General features: G+C 31.8%; 1 pseudogene; it reads left to right on the forward strand.

Moving 5' to 3' along the window:
• The first annotated feature begins 207 nt into the window (after positions 1-207).
• Positions 208-694, forward strand: LOC132681933 (large ribosomal subunit protein uL11 pseudogene; annotated as a pseudogene).
• The last annotated feature ends 7,760 nt before the right edge of the window (positions 695-8,454 follow it).

An 8,454-nucleotide genomic window follows, 5' to 3' on the forward strand; every position in this document is an offset into this window, starting at 1 on the left:
CACATATGTATAAATGCAAGAGAAAATAAAAATGGTTTAAAAACAACTAACCCATCCATCAATATTTGAGATTATTTGCAGCACAAACTAGATAGTCTAAATTTTTTTTAATACCCAAAAGAGGGCTTTCTGCCCAGAGGAGGCAAAGGTACAACTGTTTTCAGGCATCCTGAATCCAGGTTCATCCAGACACCAGCCACATCCACTATGAGGCCTAAATTTGATCCCAATGAGATCAAAGCCATACAGCTGAGGTGCGTCAGTGGGAAGGTTGGTGCCATGTTTCCCCTGGCCCTGGAGATAGGCCCCTGGGTCTGTCTCCAAAAAAGATTGGTGATGACATTGCCAAGGCAACCAGTGATTGGAAAAGATGAGGATTACAGTGAAGCTGACCATTCAGAACAGACAGGCCCAGATTGAAGTGGTATCTTCTGCTTCTATTCTGATTATCAAAGCCCTCAAGGAAATGCCAAGAGACAGAAAGAAGCAGAAAAACATTAAGCACAGTGGAAATATCACTTTGGATGATATTGTCAGCATTATCTGACAGGTGTGGTACCCATATTTAACTAGAGAACTCTCTGGAACCATTAAAGAGATCCTGGGGACTGCCCTATCTTTGGGCTGCAGTGTTGATGGCTGACACCCTCATGGTACCATAAATGACATCAGTAGTTGTCATTGTTGCCTTTAATTATTGCCTTTCTTATTAATTTCTCAAGAATGGCAACAATGAGATGCTAACAAAAATAACTTGTACTTGGTCAGTGGAATGCTCAGCTGGTTCAAAACTACAAAGGGAAATGTTTCAGTAAGGATAATTTGACAACCAAAATATAAATGAACAAACAAACAGCCCCCCCAAATAAATACATTTTCTAAATTAAAGGGAAAAGTCAAGTATTTGTCCTGACATTCTTATGTTAACTATATTTGAAATAATCATATAGGTGATGATCATTCATGTAGAAATTTGGGATTAAAAATTAACTATTTTGGAGCACCTGGGTAGTTCAGTCAGTTGAGCATCCAACTCTTGATTTTGGCTCAGGCCATGATCTCAGAGTTCATGGGATCAAGTCCCATGTCTGGCTCTGTGCTGACAGCTTGGATCCTGCTTGGGATTCTCTCTCTCCCTTTTTCTGCTCCTCCCCTGCTCGCTCTCGCTCTCTCTCTCTCTCTCTCTTTCACTCTTTCTCTCTCTCTCAAAATAAAATAAACATTAAAAGGAAGAAATTAATCATTTTGTAATTCCTAAGGAAATAATTGATTCATGTAAAAATAATCTATATCCTAAAATTTTAGTTGAAAGTTTGATGTAATTTTTTAATGGAGTGTTCAAAGTAACACCTGCACCCAGAAAACCCTACAATTCCCAATGTCATTTAAAAATAAATTTTAAGAACTAATAATTTATACTGAAATTCCATTTTGAAAATAGATTTTTCAAAGTTTATACATACAAATTATAAAATTTGGGGGGAGTGAATTCTGCAAAGCCATTATAGACTTACCTGATGAGTATTTGGTAAAACATATTTCTCCGTAACACTTGAGAAGTTATATCACTTTTTGAAAAACCACTTTTTATTATGGAATAATGATTTCTTTTTACCCCCCAAATATGCCAAATACAATCTCTATAAGCAGTGTCATTTTCACATTATTGTTTCAAGCAGTTACACTCCTCCATTTACTCAACACAACAAGATGACAAGATAAATGACTAAGACACATAAATATTATAATGAAAAGACAAAGCTATGTCTTTTTATACAATATATAATTGTCTTTTTAAATTAAAAAGTCAGAAAATAATTGTAGTATATGTAAATTATGAGTAGAAATATCTAGGAATTACAAAGATAGCTGGAAAAATAATGGAAAAGACAAGTAATTCAAAAGAATACTGAGTACAATATATAAACAAACACTTCTCCAAAGAAGAAATATAATTCAATGATAAATATTTTTAAAATATTTAACTTAATTAACAATCTAGGCAATAGAATTTAAAACAATATGGAGATTGTTTTGAGCACTGTGTATTATATGTTAAGTGATGAATCACTAAATTCTACTCCTGACACCAATAGTACATGATATGTTGACTAGATTTTAAATAAATATTTGAAAAAAAAGTATGGAGATATAGTTGTTCATTCAATAGATCTTTAAAAGTAAAAATATGCTTATATCTTATTTAATATTGTCGAGGGAGTTTAAAATGGGCACTTTTATGTGCTTGACTAGAATATAAGGAAATATATTTGAAAAAACATTTTAACTATCTATTAAAATTTTTAAATGGTCAGATTTTTTTGTTCTTGCAGTTCTACCTGTTGGAAAATTATATATATTTTTACTCGTGTTCGTCACAATATAGGTACAAAAATAATCAATGTAGTATGTTTGGACAGCAAAAAATGAGGAAACATTCTCATTGTGTAAAAGGGGTCATGTGAGCATGGGAAGAAGCACCTGGTTAGATGTGAGAGTAAGATTGTTCAGGATAAGGAAATGTTTCTTTCCCAAATAAACATTAACTGAGTTTTTTTTTTTTTTTCAATTTTAAAGATAGAGAAAAGGTAGATGCAAATGTAATGTCAATCTCTCTCCATTGAAAATATACAACAACTGATTCTAGCCTCTTTCACACCTTAATGAGGTTTACCTCATTAAGAGAAGTGATTTTAATGGGAGTGTGTCATAAGCCTCTGACTTTGGGCAGAATATATGCTAAAAATAACTACTATTGATGAAGTGTTAAATTATTTTTAATACTTGTAAAAGATTGATATTGTGTTCTTAAATTCTCTTAAGCCACAACCTTAATTTTATTTTTTCATTTATGACAGGTATTAAGTTTATAAAGTTTACAACCCAAGTTCATTATTTATGCTGCATTGTTACTTTCCTTCCTCATTCTTCTTTAACTATTAAATTGATTGCCTGGGTATGCTCCTTCTTTTTCCAAAGATTATCTTTGGGGAAGTGCAGAGGTATTCCCTGTTCAGAAATTAAATTGACTAGTTAGACAAAATTCTGAGAAATAGATGATATAAACCAATCACATCTTCACAGCTACTTTATTATTTTGTATATAACTTCTTTTCACTGCTTTTACGACTAATATGCTCAGTGGTGTAGAAAACATTTGCTCAAGCTTCTCATAGAAGTCTGCCACTTGCCTATTTGTTACAGACCTGGTCTTCAGTAGGAGGCAAGACAGTTTCCCATTATTGTACTCTGTAGAGACTACATTTTTTTCCATGAACCTGGTGAAATGTTTTCCTTAGCTGCTAATGAATTACTCATGCTCTGGTCTTTGTTTCCCAAAGGGTAATTTGAGGAGGGCATGTGAGAACACAATTCTTTCTTCATTACTTTATTCTTTCATGGAGTAAATGTGAGAGTTGAAAGGGCAAAGTGAAGTTTGCAGATTTGAGAGGCAGAAAATGACTTAAAATCCAAGACATACTTATTTTAAATGTGTGATCCTGGTCAGTTTAGCCAACTTCTCTGAACTGTTTTCTCCCGTTCATAAATAGGGATAACATTCCCTGATTTATGAAGCTGAGCTGTTGCCAATTTAAAATAAAAGAATCTATTTAACCTGTCAAATCACTTAAAGATCACATATTCAAATGTTTCTAATTTATACATCCTAGTGCAAATAGTGAAAAAATAAGTGGCTTGAGCCTTTTTCAGATAAGTTTCTTAATCTTTAAAATGTTCTAATGAACCGAATGTGTAGGTTACTGAGGGATTAAATAATAAATACAAATTAATAGTAATAGTAATTACTTTTACTATTACTAAATTACTCTTACTATTACTAAATTACTAAATAACTATTACTAAATTACTCTTACTAAAAAACCTCTCAATAATATATGATCAATAAATGTTAACACTTTTGCTTATTAAACAAATATTTATAGGATGCCCTCTAAATGAAATGCAATGAGCTAGGTTCCATAGGGGGGGTCGGGAGACTGACATAGGTTTTCCCTTTACATATTTGTAAAAGAGTTGAAGTTATAAAAAAGTAACAACAGCAACGCTGCATAAAAATTAAATACATTGTCTCAATAATCAAACCAAGCAGGTTTAAATTGCTTAAAAACTCTGTGGATTGGTTTTCCAATATTTAAAATTAGATTAACAATAATACCTATATGATAGGCTAGTTTTGACAATTAAATTAATATTTGTAAAGCACTTAGAATAGTGTTCAGCACATTGTAAAGGTAAAGTGATTTATAAGTTAAAAAATAAAACACATAGTAGGAAATAATATATGTAATTTGGTTACAAAGATGTAGCTGGATGACCCAGGGAAGTCATGTAACATTTCACAGAGGAGGTTGATTTGACCTAGGCCCCAACTGCTAGGGAAGAGGTGAGTGAGTGGAACATTAAAAAAGAGAGTGCCATGTGTGAAAGAAAATGAAAAGGTACAGATTTGGAAATCCAAGAGTTTCCAAAAGGAACAATATGTCTTTTCTTTGGCTGGAGTGACCAATTTTAAAAGATAAGGGAGGAAAAGAAAAGATTGAAAAGCTGAGTTAGAAAAGAGATCCTAGAAGCTGTTGAATGCCTTTATCTTCCTGGCAATGGGAAGTAGAAGATAATTAATCTAGCAGCACAGTGTAGTATAAAGGCATAAAGGTTGTAGGGGAAAGACCAGTTTTGCAGGATTGCAGCAAACTGGGGCAAAGAAGGCTCAAAAGGAGAACACAGGAAGTAAATGAAAAAGTAAATATAAAATATTGCAGATGTGAAGCCAATAGAGTTTTGCAAGTGATAAAGGAGAGAGAGAATTCAAAAATGATTCTAATGTTTTTAGACTATGAGTGGGAATAGGGTTCTATTACCATAGGAACAGTAGATAGATGGCTAATATTTCTGATTTGACTCCGCAGTAGTATTTTCCTGTTTTTTTTTCTTCAAATTTTAGTTCTCTATAAATACCAGTAAAAGAATATTTTTCATTGTGATACACCTACTCATTGGAGAAAATGCACCCACATATAGACACACCTCTACTGCCATTTCCATCATAAACACTGTTTTCTAAAAGAACAGGAGAATACTCTAAAAAGTATTGAAATTTCTAAATCAACAACAAAATGGCATTTTGAATAATAAAAATAAAAATATTGTTTCTTTCCCTCTTTCCTTTCCTGTTTTTCCTTTACCATTCTAAGCAATTCAGTCCCAGAACTATGGAGTGACTCAAGGTGCCAAGGGCATGCAGACTTATGGTCTGAGCTGGGAAGGCACAGAGGGCTAGAGATGATTACCAGAGCTGAGTGACAGAACCTGACCAGTGTGAGAGATTACAAAATTTGATACAGTTAAAGGGGATCTTCTTCTGGCCAAAGAAATAATATTAAATGATTTTAACTCATTGAATAAAATAACACTCATGAGCCCATTTTGATATAAATAAACAAATAGAATAGATCAAAAGTTCAATGGGGAACTTGGCTATTTACATTGTTTCATTATACCTGTCTACAAAATAACTGTCGATTGTAAAAGAGAAAATGAGAAACTCTACAATGGAGAATTCTGTTGGATACCTCCTTAATCAACCAATCAAAGTGATCATCATCAATATAAGAAAAAAATAAAAACCACATGCCACCTAATAGGGCACTAAGAAAATGTGGCATAGCTTCTGTGATATTCCTGGAAAAGATAATCATGTATAGATGATCATGAGGTAGCATCAGGCAAACTCAGATTGAAAAACATTCTACAAAATGATTTTCTTATTCTTTGAAAGTTTTAAGATCATGTAATTCAAGGAAACACCGAGAACTATTCTAGTTTGAGGGAAACTACAGTCATGACAAGTGAATGCCATGAATGTTTCTGAACCTGATCAGTTTGCTGCAAAGAACAATATAAGGATAATTGACAAAATTTGAGTGGGATTTAAGGATGAAATGGATATGGTGTATCAATGTTAATTATCAGATTTTGACTTTTGTACTGTGGTTATGTGAGATCCATGTACATGATTACAGGAGATACATATTTAAGAATTTGGGGGTGATAGGGCATCAGCTTAGCAATATACTCTCAAAATTTTAAGAAAAAATATTTGTGTTTTACTTATTACTTTTCTATAATTTCAAAATTGTTCAAAAACCAACTATTAAAAATGAATAGCATTTCCACATATTGCCTTAATAGGAGGTATTGAATAATTACTTTACTTTTTTAAAATTCCTTATTACCCTGAATGAATGAAATGAATGAATGAAAATGAATATTTTCACTCATTGCCAAGTATATACATATATATTTCTATGTTTTACTGAATACTGTATACATTTTATGATAACTTATTCTTATACATAATCTACTGTACACATATGTAATATTTCTATGAATATAGCCACGTAGATATTTTCAAAAAAACTTTCAAATTCACAGTGTTATCAAGCCCTAAATTTTCTATGATTCACTGGAGAGGAGTAATATAATTCTCCGTCAGAGAGGGGAATATATGCTTAAAGAGGAAAGTGATAATAGCTTGTGTACAACCAAATGGTACCTTTATTTTGTGCATCTATGAAATTATGGAACCTCAAATTTAAAAGGACCTCCAAGAGTCTTCAATATTCTATTAAGCTTAAATAGCCAAGCACTACTTTCCTCAGGGTAAATAAATCCTTTATGGAACCCCAATACATAAAATAGTTAACATCAATATGCTCTGCCTAACATAAATGCAGGCCCCAGAGCACCTCTGCTTGGCTTTTCCTTCATTCCCCCAGAGGTCGCTTTGCAACCAGAAAAGAGTCCCTACAAATTCATAGACTACAGTTTGAAAACCATTTTCTATAGCATTTCATATTTAATGTATGAATCCTCTTTCAGCATATCCAGGTCATAATTCTATATTTCCCAGCTTTATTTTTTATAGTTCCAGTAAAAAGAGCTCACTAATTCCTAAGACAGTTCATTCCCATTTAGACAGTACAAAATATCTGTCACTTAAAAGACAAAAATAACTAGAGAAGCCACCTTTGTGATAAAAATAACCATGTTATTTTCTATTATCTATAATTAGAGGAGTAACAAGAGCCAAAAAGAGACATAGCACAAAATGAGCCAAGTCTAAGGTCAATAATAAATCTTATTTTTAATTCCAAATGCATTTTCTATGCATTGTAATTTATGGCTAAAATTTGAAAATATGTATGTATTACAAAATATGATGTATATTCCTAAATAACTGCAGTTTATTAAAGTTTCAATTAATGCTAATAAATAGTTTTATTAACAGTTAACTTGTTCATATTTAATATTCTATACATTTTTGTTCAACTTTGTAACGATGGAATTGTTAATTATCAATTGCCGTTTATTGTGTATTTACTTAGTGACAGGTCCTAATCCACGTGATTGGGATGCACCACAGAGGATAAACCAAACAGAGTCCCTGGCAGCATGAAGATTAAAGACCAAAAGTGAGGAACTACTGAAAGCAGATATATTACTAAACACATAATATGAATTACAATTTAGTAAACTTAGAGATAGATATTATACATGGATTTAGTTATTTTCCATCTTTTAATTTCTTCATTATAATGATATCACCACAATATGGGTTTTCATGATAGACGTTATATCGTAAATACTAAATGTTTTTATACAGGGTATCTTTGAGAAGGTACCAATATAAACATCTACATTTGCGTTTTCACATTTATCATTCATGCTTATTTTTAATAATTGTAGCAGAAGATTAATACTGTTCTTCAACATGTCAATTAAACATGCTAAGGCAAATTCCAAAACAATTCATTACATGCTGGGCCTACCTATCTGAATAACCAATGCAGACCATTGAAAAACAAGAGAAAATAAGTATCCTATAATATATATTCCAAACCATCTTTTATTTTGGAATTCATTAACTTGACAGATATTATGTCTAGAAACATGGGAGCTCTTTGTTACAGATAATTTATTCATACAATTAACTGATTCAAAGTGCAGTATGGTGTTTCCCTTGATACTAAAAATTTTAATGATCAAATATGAGAATGGGAGAAAAAAGGCATTTTATTCTTAAAATAACTTTTATATTAAACTCTCCCAAAACACCTTTTAAAAGAAAAAGCAATTAACAAATGTACTGACCTAATTTTATAAGCCATCTAAACTACATCTCTTTTCTTTTGTTAATAACAAAGCTCTTACTTTAGTACTCTTACTATGAGCTGGTTCTCCATCCTTTTGTTCTGAAATCTCATTGATTCTCACAGTTGTCATACTGCATAGATAGATAGATAGATAAAATCTATATCTATGTCTATATCTATATCTATATCTATCTATATCTATCTATATATATATAAAATAAACTATATTTGATACCAGTTTCTAATCCTTCTTTTTGAAACCTGGAAAACTATTCTTGCT

This window comes from Panthera onca, chromosome A1 (assembly GCF_046562875.1).
Source record: "Panthera onca isolate mPanOnc1 chromosome A1, mPanOnc1 haplotype 2, whole genome shotgun sequence".
NCBI lineage: Eukaryota > Metazoa > Chordata > Mammalia > Carnivora > Felidae > Panthera > Panthera onca.